Source organism: Ostrea edulis, chromosome 3, assembly GCF_947568905.1.
Source record: "Ostrea edulis chromosome 3, xbOstEdul1.1, whole genome shotgun sequence".
NCBI classification, from domain to species: domain Eukaryota; kingdom Metazoa; phylum Mollusca; class Bivalvia; order Ostreida; family Ostreidae; genus Ostrea; species Ostrea edulis.
Genome location: NC_079166.1, coordinates 96,799,516 through 96,819,353, shown reverse-complemented (window position 1 = coordinate 96,819,353; position 19,838 = coordinate 96,799,516). Strand labels below are relative to the sequence as shown.

Sequence of the window (19,838 nt, the reverse complement as noted above, 5' to 3'; positions counted from 1 at the left end):
ACGTAAATGAATGTGATTAAAACCACATGGACTGTCTAAAGTATTATACGGGAGGGATCCCTAGTATAGTAGTATTACTAGTATAATAAATAAGATTCCCTTGGTTTTTCATTTTCACATGTTTCATTACATTAGGTTTTTCGGTCTGACAAAATTTGGTTCGGTCCAGTGTGTTCATTGATTACACAGGACCGAATGTCCTGTGTGGTCCAAAAAACTTTCGCATAGACTGATATCTATAGGAATGTGGACAACCCTGGTAATTCGCTGATGACTGTCAGGTGGTGGCCAGCTAGCTAAGTTGGTAGAGCACCTGACTAGAGATTCAGGGGGCCTAGGTTCGAATCCCGATCTGGTCCACTGCATATTCTCCCTTCTCCTGTTACATTTGGTGCCATTCACCACCCTCGGACTTGCAGGTGAAAGTCCTGCCAGGGACTAAAGAATCTGGGTTGTGTGTCTTTGAGGGAGAAGACAATGTAAGGGAGAAATGTAGCAGTCAGCCGAGTTCGATTGCCAGTGGCCAGATAGCGCAGTTGGTAGAGCACCTGACTAGAGATTCTGGGGCCCCGATTTCGAATCCCGGTCTGGTCTGTTGCATTTTCTCCCTTCTGTTACAGCTTAAAATCTAAAGGAGTTTGAGGAAGAAATTGTGACAGACAGACAGACCAGGGTAACAGCAAACTTTCTCTAGAAAAAGCAGGTGTAAAAATAGATTAATATCATTATCTGATAAGTTTCTAGTTGGAGTTTACAATGCTTTTGCATACTCTGAATAATAAAATTTTAAAAAAATATTTCTTACCGAACAATTTTTTTCTGAAATGTTAGCAGAAACACAACTATTTAAATTTTTTGCTTTAATTATAATATACACTGGTCGTTTTCAATGAATATTACATGTATAATGTAATTATATATTTATAAAGTTGACTCATTTATGGCACACCGATGAGACAGTATCTATAGGACGTATTTGTTCAATCACCTCTAATTTTAGACATGATTATACATTTATTACATAAGAAATATGACCATCATTCACTGAATACCTTAAAAGCACGTGGTAGAAACTTTTTCTTTGTTTGATACGACACATGTATCTGTATACATGTCAGTTTTCTTTTGTTCTTTTCATACAAGTCAAAGGGGAGGAACTCTTAAAGTCTTTAACCACACAACAACTTGAACAACTTCCAATGTATATTTATAAATACGTACACCATACATATTACATGCCATAACGTACTTATATCAGTGCATGCAGTATACTGTACGGTGTCTGGACAATCGATGAAAGAGCTTTAAAATTATCAATGTCGTACTATAAATAAATATTACCAAATTAATTGTTATCTCAGTATACGTACTTACAAGTAACTTAGACAATTCAGCATGTACTTACAACAGTACACAACAACTAAATCATAACAGCGCAGCTTTGCTCACAAGTCTTTGGGGCCGGAGCCGGGTGTTGCACGTGCGTAATGAAAAACTAAATCATAACAGCGCAGCTTTGCTCACAAGTCTTTGGGGCCGGAGCCGGGTGTTGCACGTGCGTAATGAAAAGAGCAAGGAACGACAACTAGCTCTTGAGGCAGGCAGGCGGTAAATATAGTACTCCCGAGGGTCCCGGATTGCGATTTTTTATAGATAATATTAAAACCGGCGAACAGAATAACTTCATACTTCTCGGGAACAATCTTTGTGTCCAAATTGATTAACACAATTTAAAACACCCACTAATGATAAGTATGAATTCTTAAACTTGAAATGTCGCCTACTCAAAAGCGGTAAATCTAGTACAAATTCCGTACAGTGTCAAATCTCCGGGACTACTCTAGTAGTGTGTTTTTTATCTTAATAAAAAAAAAACTATCATGCAAAATGTTCACGTTTTAACTTATAGATCCACCCCATAAAAGTTTGGGGTCATGTGATCAAGTTTAAAGGGCTTGTATTGAACTTTCATTGGTTCTTGCATGTGACTGAGTTTTATTCAGGTACTTTTACCAGAGATTTCGAAGTAGCAGGTTGACAAAAAGTTCTAGTTTGCTTACAAGACATGTTTATGATATTTTAGACCTTACGGACTGGACAATTTATTTCTGGAACATCCAGTTGATATTAAATCAGTTAGCTAGTATAGCACTGGGCTCTGTCCCATAGAGAGGGTCGAAAAGATACATTTTAAGTGTATATATCAGCATCAGATTGCATCGATAAATAAATGGATGAACCTAAGCCAGGAGTTTGGTGTTTTGCTTGTGACGATCAGTACTAACCAACCCTGTTTCATTGGCGCCCACGTTGGGACTGGATGTCCTCCAGATGATGCAAGGACAATGGACAATTATGAAGACCAGCACAGTGTAAATTCATGAATGACACTATGTGTATTGTGACTTTGTGCTCATAGAAAAGAATTTGGGTTGAGATTGAAAGACAATTATAAAAATTATAATTGATCATAAGGAGGGAGGAATGTAGTAATTAGGGCTATACGGACCGTGGATATCGGCCTGAATAGCTCAGTGGTTAGATCATCTGACTAGTAATGTAGGGGTCCCGGGTTCGATTCCCAGTCTAGCCATATATTTTCTCCTCTCTTCTCCTATACTACATTTGGTGCCGTTGACCACTCCTGGTCTTGCAGGTTGTCCTGCCAAGGGCGAAATGAAACAGGGCTGGTTAGTGCAAAGACTTGTGAGCAAAGCTGCGCTGTTATGATTTAGTTGTTGTGTACTGTTGTAAGTACATGCTGAATTGTCTAAGTTACTTGTAAGTACGTATACTGAGATAACAATTAATTTGGTAATATTTATTTATAGTACGACATTGATATTTTTAAAGCTCTTTCATCGATTGTCCATATCACAGGGCTTGAAGCCAACTTTTTATGTCACCAGTCAAGCCGGACTGATGGGGTATAATTTCAACCAGTCCGCAGAAAATTTACCAGTCCAACAGAGTTTTCCAGAAATAAATAAACATATTTCGTTAATGTTATCAAAATGAAATTTAACTCAATATGCCTCAGACAATATTGTAACACTTAAATGTGGGATTTATCTTTACGAATCAGATTCGTCTGATATCTACAGAGCAAAGCATACCAAATTTGTGTATAAAATTACCACATGACCCCAAACTTTTATGGGGTGGATCTATAAGTTAAAACGTGAACATTTTGCTTGAGAGTTTGTTTTTTTATTAAGATAAAAAACACACTACTACAGTAGTCCCGGAGATTTGACACTGTACGGAATTTGTACTAGATTTACCGCTTTTGAGTAGGCGACATTTCAAGTTTAAGAATTCATACTTATCATTAGTGGGTGTTTTAAATTGTGTTAATCAATTTGGACACAAAGATTGTTCCCGAGAAGTATGAAGTTATTCTGTTCGCCGGTTTTAATATTATCTATAAAAAATCGCAATCCGGGACCCTCGGGAGTACTATATTTACCGCCTGCCTGCCTCAAGAGCTAGTTGTCGTTCCTTGCTCTTTTCATTACGCACGTGCAACACCCGGCTCCGGCCCCAAAGACTTGTGAGCAAAGCTGCGCTGTTATGATTTAGTTGTTGTGTACTGTTGTAAGTACATGCTGAATTGTTTAAGTTACTTGTAAGTACGTATACTGAGATAACAATTAATTTGGTAATATTTATTTATAGTACGACATTGATATTTTTAAAGCTCTTTCATCGATTGTCCATATCACAGGGCTTGAAGCCAACTTTTTATGTCACCAGTCAAGCCGGACTGATGGGGTATAATTTCAACCAGTCCGCAGAAAATTTACCAGTCCAACAGAGTTTTCCAGAAATAAATAAACATATTTCGTTAATGTTATCAAAATGAAATTTAACTCAATATGCCTCAGACAATATTGTAACACTTAAATGTGGGATTTATCTTTACGAATCAGATTCGTCTGATATCTACAGAGCAAAGCATACCAAATTTGTGTATAAAATTACCACATGACCCCAAACTTTTATGGGGTGGATCTATAAGTTAAAACGTGAACATTTTGCTTGAGAGTTTGTTTTTTTATTAAGATAAAAAACACACTACTACAGTAGTCCCGGAGATTTGACACTGTACGGAATTTGTACTAGATTTACCGCTTTTGAGTAGGCGACATTTCAAGTTTAAGAATTCATACTTATCATTAGTGGGTGTTTTAAATTGTGTTAATCAATTTGGACACAAAGATTGTTCCCGAGAAGTATGAAGTTATTCTGTTCGCCGGTTTTAATATTATCTATAAAAAATCGCAATCCGGGACCCTCGGGAGTACTATATTTACCGCCTGCCTGCCTCAAGAGCTAGTTGTCGTTCCTTGCTCTTTTCATTACGCACGTGCAACACCCGGCTCCGGCCCCAAAGACTTGTGAGCAAAGCTGCGCTGTTATGATTTAGTTGTTGTGTACTGTTGTAAGTACATGCTGAATTGTCTAAGTTACTTGTAAGTACGTATACTGAGATAACAATTAATTTGGTAATATTTATTTATAGTACGACATTGATATTTTTAAAGCTCTTTCATCGATTGTCCATATCACAGGGCTTGAAGCCAACTTTTTATGTCACCAGTCAAGCCGGACTGATGGGGTATAATTTCAACCAGTCCGCAGAAAATTTACCAGTCCAACAGAGTTTTCCAGAAATAAATAAACATATTTCGTTAATGTTATCAAAATGAAATTTAACTCAATATGCCTCAGACAATATTGTAACACTTAAATGTGGGATTTATCTTTACGAATCAGATTCGTCTGATATCTACAGAGCAAAGCATACCAAATTTGTGTATAAAATTACCACATGACCACAAACTTTTATGGGGTGGATCTATAAGTTAAAACGTGAACATTTTGCATGATAGTTTTTTTTTATTAAGATAAAAAAAACACACTACTACACTACTTTCCCTTACGAATAATGATATGATTTGAACATATTTTATTGTCTAGATGTAATAACAAAAGGATTGAGCACGAGTTCTTAAAACTTAGAACGCCCTCTCCTATATGACAATTATTACATAGTGATAATGTTCAAGAAATCAAACACAAAGGTATCAAAGGTAAAAAAAAAAATGATTAGCTTTCATAAAGCAATTATATAATAAATTATATCTGTAGATATATATGTATATGTACAATTGATTAATATATACATGGATGTACAATTGATTAATACATGCATGTAGTACGTACAAAGTAATCACTTTGTAAATCCCATCAACTAAAAACGATCAGTTCTCTTTATAAATAACTGCATTTAGGAGATTAGTTTTTCATTTTCTGTGGTACTGATTGCGTTATCTCCCCATAATAATACATGCGTGTCTACTATATGCAAATTATCCATTGTAAAAATAGAATTGAATAGGCCATTTCTTGGAGCGGTGTATTTTGCACATGAGAAAAAGAAATGGTAAGCATCTTCTACTTTACCACAAGTACACAAAGGACTGTCAATGATGTTACATCTAAATAAATATATATTCAATACACAGTTGTGTCTTAGTCTCGTATGGATTACGTTCCAATGGCGTTCTCCGAAAGAAAAAAAAAAGGATGGAAGATGCGATTTTTGGAGGCGTAAACAATTTTTAAGCGAGCTTAGTGTCATAGATTGCCTTGTTCCTAGGGGCAAGGAATTCCATTCATGCGCCCCTCTTGCTACAAAAGATGATTTATAGATGTTTAATCTGCATTTAGGAATGCCATAATTTTGCGATTGTCTTGTAACGTAATTTGATTCATGTGAACGAATATTTGGTAAAAATTCTTTCAGAAACTCGGGTATCATATTGTGATAAATTTTGTACATTGTTATTCTTAATTTTGTCAATCTTCTAACAATGAGTGGTTCCCACCCAGTTTCGAAATATAGAAATTCCTGTGATGCCAATGATGTTAGTCTATAGTAACCAGTCTTGCTTCTGCTAACTGTAGTTTTTCAAAATCTTGATTTGAACACCCACCCCATACTTCAGAGGCATATTCTAGAGGAGGTCTAATGAAAGTAGAATATAAAATAGCTACAGTTTTTGAACTGAACTTGAACTGTAACTTTTTCAGCAGTCCAAGTTTTTATAAGCATTGGCCAACAGCGAATCGATGTAAGCTGACAATGTGAGATCATGTGAAAAAGTGATACCTAGGTGTTTATGTGTTGACACAAAATCTAAATTGCAATTTTGAAAATGCAGACAAGGGAAATATGTATTTTTCTTTGTACAAAAGAAGACGGCTTTTGTTTTTGAAGGATTAAAATTTAAAAGCCATTGTTTAGACCATTGTTCAAGCCAAAGGAATCATTATTCAGCACGCATTGGATATCATAGATATTGGTAGAACAGTTCTGCAAAGAATTATCATCAGCGTAAAGCCTACATAAACTTGACATATTTTCAGCAACATCATTGACATATATCAAAAATAAAAGGTCCTAATACGGACCCTTGAGGGACTCCAACATGTAAAGGTTTGAAATTAGACATTACATTTCTATGCAATACCCCTTGGGTTCTGAAATTTAAATAGCTCTGAAACCATTGTGATGAGTTACCACTAACTCCATAAGTTTGTAGCTTCAAAAGAAGTCCCTTATATCATACACGATCAAAGGCCTTTGACAAATCACAAACACCACACAGCAACATTTGCCCTCATCTGTGGATTTTGCTATATGATCATATGTTTCAATAAACTGATAGACAGTTGAATGACCAGGTAAAAAACCAGCTTAGTATTTGTAAAAAAGATCATTTGAGTGAACATAATTGTATACATATTTAAAAATAACACGTTCCATAATTTTACCAACACAACTAAACAATGATACAGACATTTCAAGTTTAAGAATTTAAACTTATTATCATTTTGTTTTTTTTTTAATTGTGTGCATCAATTTGGGCATAAAGATTGTCCCCGAGAAGTATGAAGTTATTCTGTTCGCCAGTTTTGATATTATCTATAAAACATCGCAATCCGGGACCATCGGGAGTCGGCAGTACTAGATTTACCGCCTGCCTGCCTTTAGAGCAAGCGGTAAATGTAGAATGGCCGAAAACCGAAAGTCATGGATAGCACCGCTCTCTTGATAGTGAATTATAGAATGACATCAAACCTTTTGTGATAACTGTTTGTGATCTATCAAACAAGAATCATATAGCTTATAATTATAATACAAACGTACCGAACCGGAGTTTTCACCTACAGAGAGAGAGAGAGAGAGAAATCTAGTGCGTTTTATTTTACATATGTAAATGCAGAAACGATTTCTAGACGTTCCGTCCGATTATCAATCCGTCCCTTAATCGATTCGTCATTCAAGCAGAATTTGCAAAATCTATTAGGTCGTTGAATTGGAGGTGTACAGTATCTCGGGCATGTCTACTAAAGGTGTGTTTCATTAAATATCATGTTCAGCATGTAAACTTCTTTGTCTGCTCCGCCATGCTTGTTATAGGTGGGTCTACTAAAAAACTTAAACATTGGCAATCAGCGCGAAAATGTAGTTACTCGAGTCATTCCGACAAAGAAAGGAAAATCATATGGTTGCAGAAAGAATTTACACTCTGCTGTTCCTGTTTTAACTTGATATCAAATTTAAACTTTTTCCAATACTGATGAAATAGCTTCCTCCTCCTACTCGTCCATTGATGTAAATACTACCTTATATGGCATATGCAAATAACTTGACAAGGAAGTTAAAACTTCAGTAAATCAAACATGGCGCACAAATATGAATCGAGAAATTAGAATATATCGAAATTGTTGACAACGGTAGAATAGAGCCTCACAAATCGTAAGTTGCAGGTTGTAAATTTAAATATTGACAAAGAAACAGAATATCATTTTATTTACGTAAAGGAAGTCGGCAAATGTTTAGAATGATCGAAAATATTGCAGGAGTGAATCACTCCCGCATTTGCACTATTACGGAGATCCTAAGGAGTTGTCGCCCCCCCCCCCCCCCCCCCCCCCCTCAATCGGAGGGGGCTACATTATTGCAGTTAATGGCAACACAACATGCGCTGACATCTGATTTAAAAAGCAGCTCCCACGGTAGCCTTATTCTTACTTGTCGTAATTAACAGATGTCTTTGATAAAGTAAGATTCTTTTTCTTTTACAACAGGAAAATAATCCACGCCTGTCCCCTTCTGGTGGTGTTTTTGCTGCGTGACCTGCCTGATCTTTCTCTTGTTAAGGTAAGATTACATTATACTACTTCTTTAATGTTTGATAATTCCAATGTTATTTATCATAATTGTTTTGATTGGGCAAAAATAAATCTAAACTAAAATTTACACACCAATAAATCCAAAAAACGCCATTTATACATACGCGCCTGAAAACAAATAACATAGTGCGGGGAAACTATTCAGATTTTTGAAATTGATAATACAGGGAACGAATTGGAATTATAAGAATCAAACAGTCTTTTTGAAGAATGTATCGATATGTAAACTCTGGACATTTTACCCACAAACTTAACATAAATGTTTAATCCTATAATTATGTGGTAGTGAACTTTAGTTTGTCAACCTCTGTCTTCTATAAAACAGAGTAAGATAAAATGCTGATCAGGAGTACTTTGCCCCTTTTCTCTCTAGTGCGGACTAGATAAAACTTTTTTAATACGAAAAATCAACAATTCTCAGATATGTATAACGTATCATAATCACGTGCTTGCAAAATGACCAGCCTTAAATGGTTTAGCGTGTGACCACATGGTGCCTAAGCAAGCAGGCCCAATACGGTACGGCTAAACCTGTCATGTCACTCTAGTAATGATTAAATGATACAAACATGTAATATTCACTGTTGCCATCGTTCTCTAGTTGGTAGTACATTTTGGCTACCAAAGAATATATCTATATGACCATTTAAACCAATATGGATTAAGGGGGTGACGGGTGGTTTCGTCCCGATTACATATTCGCACCTAGTGGATTCGCACCTTTACCTGTACGCCCCAAGTGGATTCGTCCTAAGTGGTTTCGTCCCATTGAGTATGTAGCAACAGTGGTCGGAACGATTGATCAGTGCATACTCTCCTTTAACGGTGAGCAATTTAATTGAAATTAGGGGATGAATGCTATATATTAATTTATTTACCGACGCCCCAAGGTATGTTCATTTTGATCATTATACCAACAATTTTTGAATGTTTATATATGGCAACAGTGGTCAGGACGATTGATCAGAGCATACTCTCTTTTAACGATGAGCAATTGAATTGAAATTAATTAATACTATACAGTATATTATTTTACCGACGTCCAAACGATGTCCATTTCTATCATTATACATGTACCAAGAATTTTTGCCATGGCAAGTTGCATTCATTGTGGAAAATCAGTAAGTAAAAATTATCATATGAAACAGAATTAGCATTATGTAGATAAAATTAGTGTGTCTATTATGTGATTTTATTAATCTTAGATATATTTATATAAATCTCAAAATGAAGAATTCAATTTATAGCATAAACTTAAAGCAACAATATTTAAGTGAAAGTAATTGATCAAGTGTTAAATCGTTATAATTTTAAGATATGTTAAATTGTTATATTTATTGGGGCGAAACCACTCGACTCTAAGGCAATGTTCTCTACCTTATGTTACCTGCATTGAAATAGGGACGAAACCACTTGGTGCGAATCCACTAGGTGCGAATATGTAATGGGGACGAAACCACCCGCATTCGATTAAGGGCAATTAACTCAGACTGCTAAGCTCGTTAGTGCCGTTGTGTCGGGAGACTTTCAATTATGATTGATAGTATCCCATCCTAACATCCCTGGACCAATAATACAAATCTTACAGGAGCATTTGAGAGCTCACAGATAACACTAGAGCATCTTATTTCTTATGTCAAGACACAAAAAAAAGAAGGAAAAAAAAAAGAGTGGATAATCCCTATTCTAGTTCTTTCAAATGTGGTCATGTATTTTAGTGCGATTGAGTGCCACAATAAGAATTTAACATTCTATATCAGGCTTTGATTGTATAAAGACACTTGAATTTGAGAAATTCCTTAACTTTGAGTAATTTCTCAAATATCTGAGATTTTCTCATATTGTATTGTACAAAACGTTCATGGGGCCTCCGTGGCCGAGTGGTTAGAGCATCGCGCTTAAAATCACACGGCCTCTCGCATCTGTCGGCGCGGGTTCGAATCCCGCTCGCGCCGATAAGTGAGAAAGTTTCCCAGTTTACTTTCGGAAGGTCGGTGGTCTCTTCCCAGGTACACTCTTTCTGGGTTCTCTCTTCCATACAACTGAAAAATTGTTGGGTGTGGCGGAAAACATCAATCAATCAATCAATCAAAACGTTCATCATCTCAATATTAGGGATTTTCCTTAACTCACTCCTCAAAGTTGAGATATTCTTAACTTTGGAATGTTTGAATGTAAATTTGAAATTCCTCAGCACTTAGATTTGAGATTTTCCTAAAATATTTAAGGGAGGGCATATGCTCCCTCAAATATTTGAGGAAAATCTGAAGTTTACTTTGGCTGACGACAACACAAGTAAAATGTCAGATAAACGCCAAGCAATGAAAAACATTATCTTGAGAGCATTGACAACGCCGACAGTCAAGACATTTTTTCTTTTTCCTGCACATTTTGTATCTTTCTAAATGGCATATGTTACTATTAAAGCTAACTCAAGAGTTTGAGATTCTGAAAAAAAAGAAATGTTTTGAAAGTCATACATTAGGCTAAATAATATCTAATTTACTTAACAAGTTTTAGATTATTCCACATTATATCATGTGACTACTCCTGGAAATGTTGATGGAGTTCAAATGATAAGGTTTATGATAGAAAACGTCATTTTTGACCCTTTATACACGAGATCGTTGAGGCTTTAAAACGGACCCCTATTTTTCTAATGTTCTTTAGTTTTTGTCAGAGGACCTTATTTTCCTTATATAAGCTCAAAAAATTTTAAAATCCCAATAAATCCCTTATATTTTCATGAATATTTACAACAGGTAGACATCGTCTTGTAGCTTATGTTTAAATGTAAGTTCAATATTTAAGTTCATTAACACCATGACCTCGGGGTCGGACGAGATAACGCCACGAGATAACGCCTACAATTGAAGTTTTTAAGTCTTACATGTGTAGTGTTATTCAGATATTTCAAAAAATTCTTCTCAATGGTAAGGGTGCTACAGTTTGTTAATTTGATATTCAAGCACCGAATAGTATAGTATTTTATTCACATTCATGTATATATTGATCCAAAAATATATTTAGAATCGTTCGGAATCACAATACTATAGTTTTTGTACCTTTTTAAAACACCGGTTTCCTACAATGGATTAGATACAGACGTGATGAAGAACCCTTACATGTAGCTCTATGCACACATTCATGAATGAAAACGTAAAAATAAATACTGTAGACCTATACAGGGAGATGATTATCAAAATATAAAACAAAATATAAACAAACTCATTTTTGTCGATTGAAACAGTGTGTGTATATTTATCGATCTGAACATATGGTTATTCTACTTTTACGTTTGCATACCGCTACATTAAACATGTTATTTAAATTTCTAGATAATACCGAAAATCAAGTAGTGTTTCAAACTCAATTAACAGTCTTACCTCTACAGAACTAGGAAGTAGCGGTGGCTCATTGAAATTTTTTTTGGACAAGGAAGTTAACTATGTGTCATTAATGCAACGTGTACTTGTCTTAGTGGATATTAGTATCCTGTTTGGATAAAAAAAAAATGAAAATTAAGATCGACGAATAAATGAATTTCGATGTAATTTTTATTAGCTATTAAGGGTAAATTATATATTGATGATGCTAATTTAATTTAGTACTTTGTCACATAGCACAAATCAAAACCCTTGTATCAATAAACAAGAGGCCCACAGGCCTTATCGATCACCTGAGTATTAGTTAAAAGTATCACTACTCCCAAGGGCTACACACGTTACAAAAAGAATTTCTGTTCTGAATATCTAAGCTAAATTCTAATATTCAGCAAGCGTATAAAACAAATGATGCCGTTCAAAGTACCTATTCCAATGAAAGACTTTACATAATAATGCAAATATGATATATGTTACATTTACACAATATGACTAATAATCTAATATGGACTTGTCCTATAGTTAAAAAAAAAGACCTGGGGTTGCGAAATCACAACTTAAGTACACCCTTTTCTGATTTTCCTTAATATGCATTTACTTTTTCCGGTAAGTCTTTCAAATGATAATGATAATATAATCACTATAACAATTTTGGTTCCACCCTGGAGTAAAAACAAGCCATCAAGTGTAAGAAAAATTAATTGCATAATGATGTAGAGCAGGAATTCCTCTACCAAAATTGTACATTGCACGATTCCCGGAATACGGGTTCTGACTCCAGGGCGGGGAAAACTTGGTATATAGTATGCATGTGTAAACATTTTTAAAAAAAAACATCTTTAATTCTTTTGATGAAAATGTGAAGATAACGAACAGTGATCAATCTCATAATTCCTATAAGCGATACAAAATAGATAGTTGGGCAAACACGGACCCCTGGATATACCAGATATTTTTGTCATTTGAAATACTTCTTTAAGTTTGCTGGTACAGTTATTATTATCATTATACATTTATATAGCGCTTTATCTAATTAAGATTGATTGATTGTATCTTGTTTAACGTCTCTTTCGATATTTTTTCACTCATATGAAGACGTAACCAAAATCTGTGAATAGCTTCAAATTTAGGCATATACTCGGCGCTGATGGCCATTGAGCAGTGAGGGTTCTTTAGCCTGCCACACCCACGGTGACACGGGACATCCGTTTTTAAGGTCATCTCCGAGGACCAGTGAAATTCACATTTGATGCCGAGCGTTTGGCAATAGAACTGTCACTACCTAGCTGTTTTAACCACAGGCAATTGCATCGCTTTGGTGTCGAATTTACTACTCTTTATATAGTAAATTCGACCCCCAAGCGATGCAACTGCCTGTGGTTTTAACGACTTAGGTCTGTCGCGGCCGGGATTCGAATCCCGGCCTTCCGCATGCGGGGTGAACGCGTTAAGTTCTAGACCACCTCGGCGATACATCTAATTAAGACCAATTACCCGAAAGCGCTTTGCATGTAAAACAATAGAAACAAACTAAAACAGATAACACTAGTTTTTTGTTTGTTTTTTCACCTCTTTCATCTGGTACGAATACGAGAGAGTAAATGGGTATACAAATGAAGTGAAACAAAGTCTTGAGGATCTTTTAAAATGCAATCGCAACTTTTCGGGTCTTTTCATCAAGCTCGGGAAAAACGTTTCAAATGTATTACGTTCACCGGAAGTATGAACTTTGTACAACATCCGTTATGTAGGTCACTACTGTAAGTGGTGATTACTAACATCTAATGGAAAAAGACAATAAATATATTCGTTGTATTTTGATTTAACATACAGATGGAGATTACCGTAAGACATTCGACATTGTTTTCCCGCTTTCCGGAAACATCCGAAAATGTGCGAATAGGGCATGTGAAATTTTAATGCATTTACTTTTTGTACTGTATTTATACCTTTTTAAACTTGTATTTATTGTGCAATTGGGTATTTATGGATACGGTTATCTCAAAATAAGAAAAAAACAAAAACTTAGTTTAGTAAATAGTCATGATGATAATAAAAACAATAATTAGCATATACTTTATACCTTTATTGATAAAAATGTATATAGTACGAAATACTATAAAATTGACAAACATACTTCTCATTCCACCAATATTATTACCAAATTCAAAGACACATACACATGGATATAGATCAGGCAGAACAAAATGGGGAAGACAAGTGAATACACTGTTTGTAACGTTTTCAAAGTATCAAATGATTGATCAATGTTCGTTATTTTCACCTGTCATGATAAGTTTCCGTTTTTCTTTAATATTGTTCATGATCATTCTATATGAAAAGTGAAGATAACGGACAGTGATCAATATCATAACTCCTATCAGCAATACAAAATAGATAGTTGGGCAAACACGGACCCCTGGACACACCAGAGTTGGGATCATGTGCTTAGGAGGTGTAAGCATTGCCTATTGTCCGGTCACACCCGTCGTGAGCCCTATATCATGATCAGGAAAACGGAGTTATACGTAGTCAAAATCAGTGTGCCAAGAACGCTCTAGCAATCGGTAAGAAACATGCCGGACAGCATGATAGGTTGTATTGTGATCGTGATTTGAAATAATGTTTTGAGCATCAAATTTAAGGTAGTACTCTACATCGTGATAATGGCTGACTTCCTTTAAAAACATGGATGAAAAAATCGATATAAGCAATATTTGACTTGTCCTTTTCCATTTAAATACCTAGTCGAGTAGCTCAGTAGGTTAGAATACTGACTGCTGAACTGTAGGTCGCAGGTTCGAGTCCAGCAGGGGTTTTAAATTTTTTCCAGATTACCTTCTACTAAAACTATATTTTTGACAAAATAATTTCCAACTTCAAAATATTGTTGTACATATCCTCCACTTTTCATCTACATGTAAAACTTATACGGCACCAATTTTGATGCACCAGATGCGCATTTCAACAAATAATGTCTCTTCAGTGATGCTCAACCGAAATGTTTGAAATCCGAAATAACTATGAAGTTTTAGATCTAAATGTAGCCAAAAACAGCGTGCCAAACAAGTGGAGCCAAATTCGTCCAAGGATAAGAGCTATGCATGAGGGAGATAATCCTTAATTTTGAAATGAATTTCTAAATTTTATAACAGCAATTAAATATACATCCGTATTTTCAAGCTAGTAAGCTTCGGATGAGACCGCAAAACCGAAGTCCCTTGTCACAGCAGATGTGGCACGATAAAGATCCCTCCCTGCTGAGAAGCCGTAAGCACCGAGCATAGGTCTAAATTTTGCAGCCCTTCACCGGCAATGCAGACGTCTCCATATCAGTGAAAGATTTTCGAAAAATAATATTCAAATTATTCAATCAATCAACCATTGTCATTAGTAGTATAAACTTCTAGATTGTGTTGTAGTCCTGCCTAGGTTCTTTGTATCGTGTGATATTTAGGTGTACATGATCAATGATTTGTACTAAGACGAAAATCCCAAGAACAAATGACTCCCATTTCGTATTAATGTGTCCAAATCTTGATCAAATTCTATATGGGTGAAACAGTTAACTAATCCAAGAAATGTTGTTCCATGACCAATAGATCCGAGTACATCTGAAAGTATTACATTTTCTTGACTGTTGTGATGCACCAGCATTTTTGAACGTTTTAGATATGTTTTTGTTGTTGTTATGGTTGAAACATCGTAAAGGCAGAACGTTTTCAAATGTCATAAAAGAAGCAATTGATATAATGCTACCTCACCATCTGAACCAATCGCTTGTATATTTCTCAATTCTTTTCTCCTTGCCTGGATGTCAAAGTGAAAGAAAAGTGTAGTACGTCTGTACGTCTTATCAGCAATTGTATCCTCTTCAAATTAGAATTTGCTGGTTAGAATAAAAACTAGAAAATCCCGGAGAACACAAATTCTCCTTAAATGATTTTCAAACTCGTGTAGTACGTCTTTGATTTCATCTGGATTTTCCTCATTTCTTCACAAACCTGCTGCTTATTTCGGGGAAGTTTTTGTGACTCAATATCTTCTATATCTCTCGTACTTTATCCACGATACGTTTAACTGAGGTCATCGTTTTCATGGCCAAATTGGACATTTTAATCAAATCCCTTGGTGCCAGTCTTGGATATGGAGGAACATGACCGCTTTTGGAATTTCCATGAGGTTAAATTGTGACTGGAGAAATATTTCCAATGAAATGGTATTGAAGAATGATAAATGGAAAGTTATTTGCTTTTATGATTAATCATGGAAATGGGGACTTCTTTAAATGAAACTTGAAGAACAATTTCTTTATCTCGGGCATTTGAAAATTTTGTTGAATCAAGCGTTCAGGGTTTAACTTACCTGAGCTATAAGCTCGAGTGAGCTTTTTTAATCACCTGTTGTCTGGTGCCTATCCATCCGTCTGTCTGTCCGTCCGTCTGTATACCTCACACTTTCTTTTACTCTCCAGAACTGCAGGACTAATTCCAACCTAATCTGCCATAGAGCATCCTTGGGTAAAAAAGATTTCACTCTTTTCAAAGGCGTGATAATTAAGGAATACTAGAAGTAAAAACAATGTGGTATCTTTTGATTATCTTCTTACGAACCACTGGACCAAAAAAAAACCACAAACTTTATGTGAAACATTCCTTTGAATAAGATTTAGATTCAAAATTGTTGAAATCATGGCCACCAGGGGTAGAATTGGGGCGACAATAAAATTAAGGGATTAGTTTTATACGAGGATATAAAGGAACAATCTTTTAATTTTTTTTAAAACAACGGAGCCTTCATTAGTGACAATAATGAGTCACATATCCCTCAGGAAGTGTAAATTCAAGTTTGTTTAAATAATCGCAAGGGGTGGGGATAGGAGTGGAGGTTAGGGGTATAAGACGATTTATCATAGAGATATACAGAGAAAACTTTTCTCAAAACGTTCTGAAAATTAACAAGCTCATTATCTTTTATATTAATTAATTAACATACAAACATCCTCGGGAAATATAGATTCAATTTTATCCAATTTCTAGTTCCTGAGGCTAGTGTTGGGTCAGAATGTACAGTAAAACATCTTTAAAAATCATATTCTTGTGAGCAGCTGGCCATGATTAGCCTTGTTGATACTAGACTGGGATATTTTAAAAACTTCATTCTTTTCAAGAGTAGCATAAAAAATTGTGTGGTTCAAGTTTTTTTCTTCTAATTATGGACCTTGGATTTTGGATGCGGCTAGAATCAGAAATTAAATTTTACATGATACATGAATGAAGGGGTGTGTGTCTTTAACAATCTTGCCCAGAAGAATCTCTGTATTGCATGGATTCATATTCAGTTAAGTCGTGATCCCATGAGGCTAAGGTGGGGTCATAATGTGGTCAAAATAAAAAGGGTAAAAATCTCTGATGATCAACAGGATGATGCAGATGACTACCTCTTATTGTGGAATGTTTTCATCTTCATCATACCTACTTGGAGCTTTTTAGGATTCCTAAAATTTCCTGTGTATCGTTAATTCTCTGTTAATTGAGGTAAAGGATACATGTATCTCCTTTCTCCATCGTACCTTTCATATTTATGCTAACCATAATCCAATACTGGTGTTTTACTGCCTTCTGCAACTCATATGTATGTAATACTTGGAAGAAAATCGGCATCGATATCTGAACAGAATGATCTAGTTTGCCAATCCAGTTTGCTGTCTGACGTGTTTCATACCGATACTTTGGCCGTTCATGGCAAACTGATTTAACTGCGGATTGCTCCGTTTGCCTGATAAGGATGTAGAGCTTACGGCGGGTGTGACCGGTCGACAGGGGATGCTTACTCCTCCTAGGCACCTGTTTCCACATCTGGTATATCCAGGGGTCTGTGTTTGCCCAACTCTTTATTTTGTATTCCTGATCGGAGTTATGAGATTGATCACTGTTCGTAATCTTCACCTTTCGTGATATGATGGTTTGTCACTTAGCCGTTTGGAAGGCATAGTTGTATCTGCTTACTCCTCCTAGGCAGCTGGTCCCACCTCTGGTGTGTCCAGGGGTCCGTGTTTGCCAACTATCTATTTTGTATTGCTTATAGGAGTTATGAGATTGATCACTGTTCGTTATCTTCACCTTGTATCATGTTTAATCGGCAATTTTTGTGAGAAAGTTTCTATTTCAATAATTCCCTAAAAATTCTCTCCAAACTTCTCTAATCTTCTTTCCTGAACTCCTTTCTATAGATAATTTCTTTTCTTCGGAACGGGAAATTGTCATCTTTGTTATCTTCTGAGTAGTCTGATAGTACATGTAGCTGGGAGTACCGGTGCAGTAGAACAAAATGTTCCATGTATAGAACCCCCACCCAATCCGGAACGGCCCACGTTAGACTTTCTTTCGGAAAAATGTGCCCAGTATGGAAATTCCTCTAGGAAGAATCAACCTGGGACCATCTTTCCCTAAGGAAAGGCGCTGCAGTGTAGACCTCCCCACCACCACCACCAGAATAGCGCGATTCTCGATCGTCTGTCGATGCTACCTACCCGTTTCCGGTTCTTTTACTAAAACTTATAAAACAACATACAATCTTAGAAATTCATTTTATACAATTGGGTCTTTCTCGACTTATTCACTTAATGAAATAAGTTGAGTATACATTTTTGAAAACAAATTTCCAATTAACTAAATGATCTATTTGTTTGATAAAATGCCTAAACGAATAGAGTGTAGCCTTTAGTGTACTTCTGCATGTATGGTTCTTTATTCAATTAAAGTACAGTGTACATGATATAAGTACATCAATATAATTTGGAGAAATATTATTCAATGGATAAAATAACAAATTTGGAAAACTATTGATACTGAAAAAGGTTATATCTTCCCTACCTAATCCCAGAGGGATACAATCCGGAAATGATAGGGGAAATTCTCTGAGGACGCTTAATTGTCGTCCAGTAGTAAACTCTTAACTGACTTTCTTCATTGGGGGAAATATAATGTGGCATTTTCTGCCCTCAGGGGAGGTCTAACTTCGGTCCGTTTTCCGGGGAGGGGAGGGGGTATATAGATGCTACAACACCGGTTAAATCCCGTCTACTTTGGACGAATATCGGAGTCATTCTTGTTCTATTTTTTATGCCTTTGAAGTGAAAAGTAAAATTAAAATCCACATTTCTGATTGCAAATACATGTAATGAAAGATTTTTATTTTCTCTGTTAAATGGAATTATTCATGTAGTAAACTTACCTTGCATAAGGTCTTTTCAGTGAGATGGTTTTCTTAGGCATTGTGGTAATAAAATGCTAATTATAACTCGAGGCTAATTATCCATTGCTCCGTCCTTGCAATTGTTAAAAGATTGAAATAAGCACTATCATATTTAACAAATTCGATCATAATTTAATGAAAAAAATATCATGCAACAAACGAGCAACACTTCATGGAACTCCCTATATACTCAAATATCTGACCTTACATGATGTCTATCTCAGACTCTGTTATCTAACAAAATTAAAATCAAAAGTGCAAATTTTTATTGACATTTTTTTCCCTAGTGTTTAACGTATTTTTGAAAATCTAACAATAAGTATTTATTTCCTTAGACTCTTCTTACACTTTTATTATTTTTCATTTCATACCATCGCCGCTAGCCAAGGGTTTTCGGTCCACTACGCTCCGGGAAGCGGAATGGACCGAAAACCCTTGGCTAGCGAAGACGATGTCATACAGATCAGATGATTATGACGAACAACAGTCACGCCTGCAATATTGATAACTTTACAAACATTAGATATAAGGTTTATCATCTGTAAAAATTTCTACACAATTTATATTGTCATCAAATTCCATTGCCTGCTTATTCAGATCTAAATTAAAGCATTGATTAAACAAGAGAGCCATGGGCCATATCGCTCACCAGAATCATCTTTACCCTGTCGTCGTTCAAGGGCACAAGTTCAAATACCAAAGTATAGCAAGGTCTTGCCATAAAGAATCTATACACAAAATATGAAAGTTCTACCTTAAAATAGTTCAGGAGATATTAAATAGGCCAGGGTTTTTTTTCTTCAAAAAGTCGGTCAAACGCAAGATCAAAAGATAAAACACCATTGTGTCACAAGGCATCTATAGACAAAATACGAAAGCCCTTCCTAAATTAGTTCTGGAGATACTAAATAAGGTATGTTTTCTGAAAGG

General features: G+C 35.6%; 1 protein-coding gene and 1 long non-coding RNA gene across 14 annotated transcripts in view; one reads left to right on the top strand and one right to left on the bottom strand.

Moving 5' to 3' along the window:
• LOC125672976 (uncharacterized) overlaps positions 1 to 19,838 on the bottom strand; it is a 96,979-nt gene that overhangs the window by 29,941 nt on the left and 47,200 nt on the right. Inside the window, exons 2-3 of one of the 13 annotated variants that reach the window (XM_056159611.1) lie at positions 18,888 to 18,981; positions 17,600 to 18,779 (exon numbers count right to left, since the gene is read on the bottom strand). The exons of 7 other annotated variants lie outside the window; for them this stretch is intronic. The gene's annotated coding sequence lies outside the window, so the exon portion shown is untranslated. Of the gene's footprint in view, positions 1 to 1,370; positions 1,606 to 11,654; positions 11,773 to 17,599; positions 18,780 to 18,887; positions 18,982 to 19,838 lie in introns of those variants that run through there. 5 more of the 13 variants (XM_056159612.1, XM_056159609.1, XM_056159608.1 and 2 more) reach the window with 5 other exon arrangements.
• Positions 1 to 19,838, top strand: part of LOC130046601 (uncharacterized) — a 40,573-nt gene that overhangs the window by 13,068 nt on the left and 7,667 nt on the right. The window contains exon 2 of the long non-coding RNA XR_008801529.1: positions 8,164 to 8,236. This is a non-coding gene — a long non-coding RNA (uncharacterized LOC130046601). The remainder of the gene's footprint in view (positions 1 to 8,163; positions 8,237 to 19,838) is intronic.